Consider the following 11280-nt stretch of genomic DNA (forward strand, 5'->3'; position numbering starts at 1 on the left):
CAGTGATAGTGTGTAGTCATTACGTGTCTCTTAGTTCTGCACTGGTGTTATGAAAACGTCCCGTCCTTGTCGTTCCTCCTAGGCTCACAGCTTGCTATCCGCTCCTGTCTTTTCTTCCTAGGACACCGGCAGGAAACTACAACACCAACCCCCGCCCCCAAACCACAATGCCTACTTTCCCCAGAAATGCACCTCACACTTTGCAGTTTCAGTCACTCAAAAGATTTGGACTAAAATGTTGAGACTGCTTACAAAACAGACTGAATGAACTCCAAGCCAAGACATATTTCAGATAAATGTCATAAAAATGCACACTTTCAATTGTTTTGAATATGTCAGGCTGTAGAAAAACTATAAATCCTTCATTTATTAAGGGATAAAGACCTAGGCTATTTATCAACATTTTCATAAATCACCATCATTTCTATTAACTTACAGCGTGGATTTAGAGCAGCCATGTGCTGCAAACTGGCCTACAGCTATGGGTGACAGGGAGAGGCATGGTGTGTGTGTGTGTGTGTCACGGTCAGAGGCTGGGGATGAGACAGGATTAACACTGTAGCTACAAGTCAAGGTGGCTAACCAATCAGAAAAGTGTGTGAGAAAAAGAAAAACACGAGAGAAAGAAGGAAAAAGGCAGAGAGATTTCCAAACAGATTTTCAACTAGCGAGTCTTCAAATTGCCTGGTGAGTTACACTCAAAATGCCACAAAACCTCATGAGCAGACCTGATTTATGGTGATTTAGCCCATAAAAACTGCGCAACTGACAAGTTACTTATCAAAAGCAAGCTTTACTTTCTAAAACCATACAACTAGAGTCACGATATACAGTATTTATACATTTACAAAAAGATAAACAAGTAAACGAGAGACGGAGGGGACAACGGAGGGGAATAAAATGAGAGGGGACAGACTGAGAGAGATAGATGTTAACAATGGTGATTTTCACCAGCAGTGACACAATAACATCTGTGTTGTCCGGCACAGGCCATAGTGCTCACTGCAAGCCAATAGGAGCACCACTGTCTTCACTCACACACACACGTCTGTTTTGCCTTTGTCCTCCCCTCATCTGCCCCTTTTTCCTCCACTTTTAAAGCTTAGCCTCCTTGCTCTGAACTACTTTGAGCCCCTGGGAACACACACACACAGCTGGTATAAAAGTCCAGCAGAAGCTGGTATCCCAGTGAAGTGCTCAGATAACCAAAACCCATTGAAGTAATGACTCATAGGTCAAAATACCAGGGAAGAGCTTATTCAAAACATGAAACATGGATGGACACCTGCCCCGAACAGTGCCTCGTTTATCGTGCAGCCAAATACCAAACTGACTGCATAAACAAGGGCATTCCAACTAATATACAATGGTGTAATTGAATCTTTTCTGGTTGTTATAATTGTCGGTCAGTCTTGATGCATTCAGGTAAGATAAAGGAGGCATTCAAGATGGGAAAAAGCCATGCATGGATATGACCGTGGAAATATAAATGCATCATTCTGTAAAATTGCAATCAAGTGCCATTTGTTTAAATAGTGTGTGAGTTGTTAAAGTGTATTACATGGGAACACACCACAAGTAGCCATGTGACCCACCAGCGTACGGTGGTGTTTTTGAAAAGCTATCCAGTGTCCATAGAGCATGCAAGGTTTCCCCTGGCTGTCAATGAGGCTCAGCTGGTGACATCACCAGCATGGTGGGCTTTGGACAGAAAACGGGGGTGGAAAAAGTGTGATAAATATGTTGGAAAGCAACTGCACGGCCAAATGAAAGGGAGTGTACAGGACAGAGGTAATTTGGAGAAACAAGAAACAAAATAATATTCTTTAAGTAGGGGATCAGATTTTGCTTTAGGCAGTCAGATGGGCATCCGAACAAATTACAACCAGGCAATAATTTGAGGTACGATACATGCACTTTGGCAAGCAATTGCAACCTACAGTAAAACTTCATGACGCTTTGTTTCTTATAGTTTCAAATGTTATCCATATTGTTTTTGCCTCAGTTGTCAGTCCCTATTGAAGGAAATAATCCCCATCTACACTCTGACTGTGAATGTTGCCTGTGTATCATGACCACATGGGTTTGCTGACCTCCAGGCCTACCAGTCCAAGTTGAGACAAGCAACTCCAAGGTCACCACCAACAGCTACAACTTCCTCCAAAACACACTTGAGCTTGAATCCAAGGGCGAAAATAAAACGGCCTTAGGGGGAGAAAGAACTTAAAACGAAAACGAATTAGCCGAAGAAATAGTCAAGAACACATTGTCCAAAATATTCTCACAAGTTTTGGAAAATGGCTGTGAAGAAGCGAAAGGGATAGTCTGAGATGTGGAGTGTCCAGAGGTCCAGCTTAGTTTAGATAGAGTCTTGACAAGTAGGAAGCTTGTAGCACTGGGGGGAGAGTACTCAACTCCAGGCCACAAGAAAGGAGGAGGAGAGAGACAGACAGGGGAGAGAGGGAGAGAGAGAGACCACAATAGTGCCTAGCATCTGTGTGTGTGTGTGTATGGTAGGGGGGGGGCTCTGAGCTCTCTCTCTCTGTGGCCGCTAGAACGAGTGACTAGCTCCATGTCTTGGTGGAGCAGATCAGCAAGTGGGGTGGGGGGAGGAGCTGAGAGAGCAGTCAGTGGAGACTGGAGGAGGCTTCGAGTGATGCTAGAGATGCACTGATAGATCCAGGACGACGAGAATTGGCAGCAAGAACTGTGTTTAAGTCAAATCTTGGTGCAAATTCGCGTAGTTTTCTTCCATAAGATATTGTAACGCTGCCAAAGTTGCGTGAGAGCGACGGGGTGACCATTATGCAAGTTGGCCGATTACACTACACATAATGGAGAAAGAGAGGGGGGGGTGGGGGGGGTGGCGCAAAATAAAATAAAAACACAATAAAGTTAGGTTCAAACAAAGAAAACACACCCGTTTGTGTGTACTGTGGGAAGAAATAGCGCTGCAAGTAGCGAGACGAGGGTACCGGCAGGTGTTTTCGGCTACATTTTATCCCCCGTCCGAACCGAGTAACAAGTGAAGTCGTTACCAAACTTCCCCTGCCGGATACAATATTTCACCATAAACTAGCTCTCATATCAAAACTTTTAAAACGCGGAAATGCCCTACAGAGATGATAAAGCAGCGTTACTTTGGTTTTGTAACCTCAAGAAAAAAAGTGAGCCGAAGGACGCGGAAAGTTGATTTTGTAGCTCAGAAGCTGTACACCGACTGATAACCGCTCCGAGCAGGTTATTAGCTAGCTTTGGGGGCTAATGTGTGGTCTTTGCCCGCAGACAATGAGAATGAGAACTAGCTAACAGGCTAGCTGAACTTGTGTGTCCTAGCGCTGGGCTAACCTCCAGCGGCTAGCACTGCTAATTAGCCTATCAGCGGCATTACGCACGTCGTTCCGGACGGAGGAACGAATCGCTCATCTCGGTTTATATTCCAGTAAAACAATTTACCCCCGGCTCCACAGCTGCACCTATGGGCTTAGAGTCCAGTTAAAACGTTTGAACAGGGTTTTGGTGATATAAAGCGGGGCATAAATAACGTGAGAAACACGGTTGTATGAAATGACCGCCTGGCCTCACAACTACCCCCCCTCCTCTCCTCCGCTGCTCTGTCCCTTCCGTCCAATAACACTAGCGACTACTACGGACACTTCACACTGTCCCCTTCCACCAAAAACTACATTTATCCAGTGAAAACATAACTAATGTATTCTTTACACGTTGCCATGCCTTAGTTGTAGCACAAATGAGATATTTTGGCGATATCTGCCAAGTATTGTCCGCTGGGAATCTCCCTCTGCGAGCTCCGCTCATTCACTCGGCCAGTGACTCACCTCTACGCTCGAGCCACCTCGTGTCTCCTAGAAGCTTCAACACAATTAGCTAACTCTGGCTAACCAGGCTAACACTCACACTTTAAAACTGAATAAAGTCAATATTTAACCCTCTAATATTCAACAAGTTGCCCGGAAAGCGATTTAGAAAGAGTCTCTCTCTGCGTTGTGTGGGAAGATATTCTTTCCACTTTTCAACTAACTAATGGGACTGTTGTGTGTGTGTGCGATGCAGCGGGTGGCAAAGCTAAACTTGCTATTGTTAGCATGTCGGCATGGCAGCTACATGGACCTTCAATGACTTTCTGCTCAAATGAGAAAATAAAACACAAGCTTAAAACTGCCCGTGTTTCACAAGATCTTAGCAATGGGTTTCCCTGAATGAGATCCTCGCCAGGCAGAAAGCCCAACTCGCACGTCGGATTAAAGAGTCTGATTGCGTGGAAAAAAGTAGGAAAAACTTACTATTCCGAAAGAATCTAAATGGATTTTATTCTAAATCATCGGTTGCAATGAATTCATCGCTTTCGCTCTGAATTCTAATAGATCAAATTTGAAATACACATTGAAAAAAGGGCACTGGTTAGCTTACCCAACAAGCTCGGTCACTTCGGGGCTTTTTATCAAATCAACTCCTCGTTAGTAGGGTTAGTATCTCCGCTTGCTTGAAAAAAAATCCACCGTGGTCCTTTTTTCGTTTGAAATATAAATAAACAGGGAAAAAAGTTCAAGTTTTTTATTTATCATGAAATGTTTCTCCGGCGTGTCTCCTATCCGCGACCTCGCCGACTAGTGTGCGTTGCTCTTCTCTCCTTTGTGTTAATTTCACTCAAATCGAGTTTAATCCGATCGATCCCTCGGCTGGTCGCGCTCCCGAGTCCTCCCTCCAGACACTCGCTCACCTTCCTCGGCCAGGGGGGGCGCGCTCCCGAGGACCTCTCATACAGATAAACAGGCGGCGTGCGCGGTCACTGACCCCGCCGTGCCCGTGTGACGCTCTGTGTGAGTTCTCCTCATTTAGGGATGGAAAAAAACATGGGCGTCAAGGTATATGGCACTAGATGAGCCCAAATTTGACATTCTCCATTTTTTAAATCGTTGTAATGGAAAGCTAAGATTGAAGAAGAAATGCCAGAAATCTATTTGGAAGCCATGTACAAGAAAAACACACCAAGAGAGCATTCAAGACTAGTAATTTTGACTGGGGAAGATACTGTAGTTTGGTGACATAATGTCGAAAAATGATCACATTGACCAGGTAATATGTCACTTTATAGGTAAGTGAGTCCAAATTTGATCTTGTAGTTTTGTTCATCATTATAATGGAGATCAAGCAAAAAATGTCAGGAATGGATTTACTTATTGATTGATTTTATTTATTTGGAAACAATATCTGTTAAACAAATAAATAAATAAATAATTTAGTCCAGCAGGTTTGGAAGTTTTGATGTTAAATGATATTCAATGCAGGGACTTTGCCATAATTTAGAGTTTAGTGGATTGATGCCCCTGTGAAACAGATAAAAACATTAAAAAAAAAAGAATATCTTCATTTTGACTGTGTCCTCTAGTTTAAAATAAGTCGACCCAGGCCTAATTCTTTGTTGGATTGTTCATTTGTTTTATGTTTTTCTCTGAATTTCAGTTATACGTTATATTTAACTTGCCGATAGAAAGCATCTAGTATTGAAACTGAACCTTCTCAATAGGATGGATGGAAGAAATGAAAACAGACTTACTTGTTACCATTTTTGGCTTCATATCAAATTTAACTACTGACTGCATTTTTCATTTTCTTCTCTTTTCTTCTTCCTTTTTGTCATTATACTCAAATATCAGTAGGTTTTTCTTGTTTCACTCCTCAAACCATAACATCTTGTCTTAGATTGTCATGAACCAAACTTCATGAAAACAATATAAACTTAAATGACAAAACCCCCTGGACTTTAGCACTGATTAATTCATTTTTTCTGGGTGTAAGCAGGCCTGACACCCCCCCTCTCTACTTCCCAGGCAGACAGGTGTTGGTCCATTTCCACATCTGGACAGCAGCAGGTTGAAGGAAGGTATTTCCCCTCCCTCCCATCTCTGATCTGGACTGGGACCAGTTTACTCCACATGTAAACAACCAGTAAGTAATTCACCTCCCAAAATATGTCTCCAGCTGTCAAGATCCTGGACTGTTTGGATGAGCCTAACAAAAGAATAATAGTTATCCTACAATAAGTTTCAGAAAGATACTATACAACAAGAATCACAACAAAACTGTCCTAGAATATTATAGGAATATTATAGCAATACAGTAGAAGATGAAAACACCATAAAGTACATGAACTCACTGTTGAGAACCACAGACATGCTGTAGCTCCCTATAGGAATATTATAGGAATATTATTGTGATTTGTCATTAGGGAAACATCAGACATCAAAACATCAAAATATGAAACTAATAACATGATGTAAACATAACTTTTCATATAGTTATTGGTGCAGTTATTGCTTAGAACATAGCACATTTGGAGTGCATACATTAGCTTTAGAAACACACACAGCATGTGTGTTTATCTCCATTACAAATAGCAGATTCTAGTTTGCCCCCCATGAAAAAGAATATAGTAATCCTATGATACATTTGAGAAGGATACTATACAAATATCACAGCAAAACTACAAACTATATATAATATCCTATAGGAATAGTGACACCATAAGAGATAAAAATACCATAAAGCACATTAAGGTCACTATTGAGTATCATAGACACACTGTAAGTCCCTATAGGAATATTATAGAAATATTATAGTTATACCATAGGAGATTAAAAATATCATGAAGTACAATAAGGTTACTATAAACTCAATATTGAGTATCATAGACACACTATAAATCCTTATAGGATTATTATAGGAGATTATAGGAATATTATAGGAATATTATAGTGATACCATAGAAGATGAAAACACCATAAAGTACAGTAAGGTCATTATAAACTCACTATTGAATATCACAGACACACTATACATCCTTATTGGAATATTAGAGTGATTTTTTTGTATTAGTGGTGGAGTGATCCCCCCCCCCCCCAGTCTGTCCCTCAGCGTCTCTCATGGTGTTTACTTCAAAGACACACACTGCAGAGCTATGAGGGAACGGCACTAACCCGGATGTCCCTGACACGGCCAGTCATTTGCTTATCATAACAACCTGGCCCTCAGGAGAGAGAGAGGCTTTTAAAGACACACGCACGCACACACACACACACACGCACACACAGAGCACGTCTCCCTCTCCCGACTCTCTGATCCCTATATCTGTCCTCTCACTTCCTCATCCCATACAAAACAAACACATTTCACATTTACTTCACTATATGGTCAAACGTTTGTTCCCAAATTTACAATTTGGCCCAAAAATAATGTATTTGCACCTGTAGATAACATTGAGTTGAAATATATTTTGCATCCTGGAAATACATTTTCCTCATCTACATGCACAAATACACTTTCTGTGCCATATTTCTGTGTATTTTGAAACATAAACATATTCTAAAGTATGTATTTTTTTGCATTCATTTTGTGTCTCATCTTCTCACACTTCTCATTCTGATGTTTCTCAGTCTTTTAGATTCACATGCTAAACATTTTAAAGACTCTAATCCTCTTTATATTCTTTGTCTCGCACTCATATCCTAATTTCTAATCGGTATAAGTCGGTGGATTTCAAATGTTTAAGTGTTTTTACATCTTAAAATGTATTTACAGGCAGATACATTGTTGTTCTCCCTCATATATAGCCTGAAATGTTTGTGTTTTCAAAGGAGAAGCCATTTGTCTTCATCCCTTCTCAAATCTATCTGTCTTTTAAGGTTATATTCTTCACACTCGTATAGTTATATTTAATGAAGTAGGCCATGAATTAGGCTAGAATAAAGAGATAAATGGGTATGACACCGATTTGAATCCTCATCCCGTCTTGGCACACGTTCCTACGCGCTAACCTGTTGATCCATAACTCCTACAGATCACTTTGACAGTCTGATGTCTGACATCAAATGCAGACTAAAGAAAATGAATCTCAATATGGCTTCGGTTACCTGAGCCGCTCGAGGTGCGCTTGATTTATTTTTGCTCCAAACTTGAAAAGACCTTTTTGAAAAGAATGGACAGAAGATAAATCGAGCGCACCTCCTGTATTGGATGATAGTTTATTTCCACGTTCACTGCACTCATTCATGTGGATCCGTCTCTACTACATACAGTAAACCCCCCATGCAAGTCTATACATAACTCCCCGCAGTAATAAAAGTTTTCCAGGAGAGCTTTTCCACTGGAAAGTAGGTCACAGTGACTGGAGCTGATAATGACACCGGGCCGCCACCAGTCAAACATTTGGCCGTTGTTGACTGAAAACTCCAGGCAATATTTCCCCTCGGTATGACATTTTTCACTTCTTCACTGAGTCTAATTCCGTGGGATTTTCTGAGCAGGCGAGCTCCACTGCTAATCAGTGAGGATGTCAGTCTAACCAGCAGGGTGAGACCGATATCTGAGGCTGATATTGGGCTTTTGTTAAGTATCAGATATGAGTCGGTGATGTCGTCCCCCTCTGATATGATGGAGGTTCCTCTCTGATCACAGCTACAGAAAAACAGTGTCAGTTTCTTTGCATATTTTAGTTATTCATTTCATTGTTCAATTAAGTTTTTATGAGTTAATTCTTCATTTAAAGGCCTAATGTATCCCTGTGTTTCTCTACCATTGAATAGGTGCAGTAGCCTGGTAAGACCATCCTGATCACGTGACCTCACATTCTGTTCCGCTCCACGAATCAGTCTGGACTAGCCGCCCACATCGATTTCCTGAAATTACAATGTAACCGGGCCAATCAGGGACTGCGTCGTAGTTGATGACGTGAAATACAGGCCGCTGCTGGCAAAACAGTAATGGCGTCTCCCGAAGCAACGAGCGTTAACGTTAACGTTAGTAGAGTAAACACAGCCATAAGTGCAGTTATTGCAGAAATAGACTCAATAACAACAATTAAACAAGAACAAGAGTATGCACTAGTGGAGTTTCTCAGCGGAAAAGACGTTTTCGCCGTTCTTCCGACTGGATTTGAATTTGGATTCGCTGATTGGCTGAAGGAGTTTGTCTGTCAAGGCAAGTACTCCCGCCCACTGAAATCGATGTGGGCGGCTAGAAGTCCAGACTGATCCGTGGAGCGAAACAGAATGTGAGGTCACGTGATCAGGATGGTCTTACCAGGCTATAGGTGCAGTGGGTCACCCTTTAAAGAGCTGCTGACACTAAAAGAATTTCATTAGTCTGGGTTTCAGTGGACAGTTTTAGTGTCCCATGATGGTCTAAATGCTGTTTCAGAGGCTTTTCCACCCTGACAAGAATAAAAAAAACTGGGGGAAACGCTGAATTATACGATTTTTTGGCATGAAAATTGGCAAATTTAAACATATTGAATACGGGAAGAATATTGGTAATGGCAATTTCAATCCAAAATGGGGTCCAGGGACACCCAAGGGTTCCAGAAAGGGCTCCAGGAAAATGAGGAATTTCAGTATTATTTCAGTCAATAGACTTTAACACAGTGAGAGAGTGTATAAGATCAGAAGTTTCACTTATCCAATAGGGATCCACCGTTTAATGCAGATCCAACTGGGGTTCCTCGACACGACAAAGTTTGGGAACCTCGATACTAAACCGTATTTTAAATGAAAGAAACTCTTCCGTTTGGGCCATAAGTAGAGGTCAAAGGTCAAGTTGCTTCTCCTGCCTCTATAACACTGTGTATCACCACCAAAAGAAAAGGTGGAGACGTACTGCTGATAGAGAAATAGAAGGGGTTCTGGTGCACAGTAAGTAGAAATAGGTGTCTGGGATAAAAATAATGCAGCTCAGTTGAGGATGACAAATGAAGCGTTAACACGTCTGCTCTTTTTTCTTTCTTGCTTTGCACCTTTTTACACCTGGGCACCTTTTGTTTAATCATCATGATAAATTAAAGAGAAGATGTTTTCTTCTTCTTTGCGCTTCCATCTCTTTGTTTGTGTGCAGAAACGTCCGACCTGCACTGAGACAATACTGCTGGTCACAGCCTAATTCTTGGCACTATTTCCCCATCAACATTGTGTTTCTGCCAGGTGAAAACCTTGTCGAGTTTTTGTATCTCCACAATGGAGATACTACAAAAAACGTCCTTGTTTTTAGATAGACGACAGTGAATTTTTTGATTAGTTTCTAAAGGGATTCATAAGCTCAAGGTTGGTATAATTTTCTCAACCCATAGATGAACCATGGAATAATTCAGTTGAAGTTAGAACATGAAAATCACCAAAACTGGAGTTATGAGGTTCTTACGACAGGCTAAAAAAAGATTTTTGAAGGCCGATATTTTGTGCCGATATTCAAAATCTTTAACTTTGACTATTTCATAGCAAAAAATTCCAAGTATTCAGTGTTTCCCCGGGAGTTTTATTCTTGTCAGGGTGGAAAAACCTCTGAAACAGCATTTAGACCATCATGGGACACTAAAACTCTCCACTGAAACCCATCACTGGACACTAAAACTCTCCATTGAAACCCAAGTATACTGGTGTGGAATCTGATCAAAATGTCTCATTAGAATCAGTCCAGGTTAAGGTCTTCCCATAGACAACCTGCATATTGATCAATCCTACAATAAATATGCAATCAATCAAACTGCATCATATCAGAAGTGGACAATACTGAATGGACTAGATACAATTCTTAATAAAAGGTCCCATATATGAGTCTAACCCTAGTGACATGTTACAGGCCAAAACCAGACCCTGTACTCAGCCTGACACCTATAAGCCTAAAAATCAGCCTCACAAGGTCTTAGGTGCACATTCACCACACTTGACACCTTATAGCTGGGGTGGATTCCCCCTTGTTGACTGTGTAGTAGCAGCAGAGTTTCCCTGGAGGCAGACCTGTACTGGATCCCGCATTCAGCAAATGGGAAACCCACCATGTGAGCTGTGGGAAAACCAGCCTGCTTTACATGAGAACAGGCCTTAGCTCCGCGCACTCGCTCACGCTCAACCTGATTTCCCTGTACGGCTTCCAACATAAAGCTAAACAAATGGATGTGTATCAAAGGTCAAAGCCGCGCGTGTATTCAGGCTCTTCCCCCGCAGCTATTAAATGTCACATATTGAGATGTTATGTTTGGTAACTCTGACAAACATGCTGATGTCTCGACACGTCCTTTTCCTTTTTCCGTCGGCGCTGATCTGAGGTCTGCGGTCAGGCCTTTCACTTGATCCACATTCCAGCTGCTATAGGGGTTGATTCCTTTTCATTTTGTGGCACGTTGTTGTGATAAGTTTTACAGTGGTGTATCTGCTAATATAGTCGTCTCCTTTACATCAGGCAACATTTTACCTCTTAACCTTTGGAAGTAAA

At 41.5% G+C, this 11280-nt stretch overlaps 1 protein-coding gene across 1 annotated transcript in view; it reads right to left on the minus strand.

Moving 5' to 3' along the window:
- chd7 (chromodomain helicase DNA binding protein 7) overlaps positions 1 to 4701 on the minus strand; it is a 64952-nt gene extending 60251 nt beyond the window's left edge. The window contains exon 1 of the mRNA XM_078287612.1: positions 4432 to 4701. The gene's annotated coding sequence lies outside the window, so the exon portion shown is untranslated. The remainder of the gene's footprint in view (positions 1 to 4431) is intronic.
- Between the last annotated feature and the right edge of the window lie 6579 nt (positions 4702 to 11280).

Source organism: Centroberyx gerrardi, chromosome 13 (genome assembly GCF_048128805.1).
Source record: "Centroberyx gerrardi isolate f3 chromosome 13, fCenGer3.hap1.cur.20231027, whole genome shotgun sequence".
NCBI classification, from domain to species: domain Eukaryota; kingdom Metazoa; phylum Chordata; class Actinopteri; order Beryciformes; family Berycidae; genus Centroberyx; species Centroberyx gerrardi.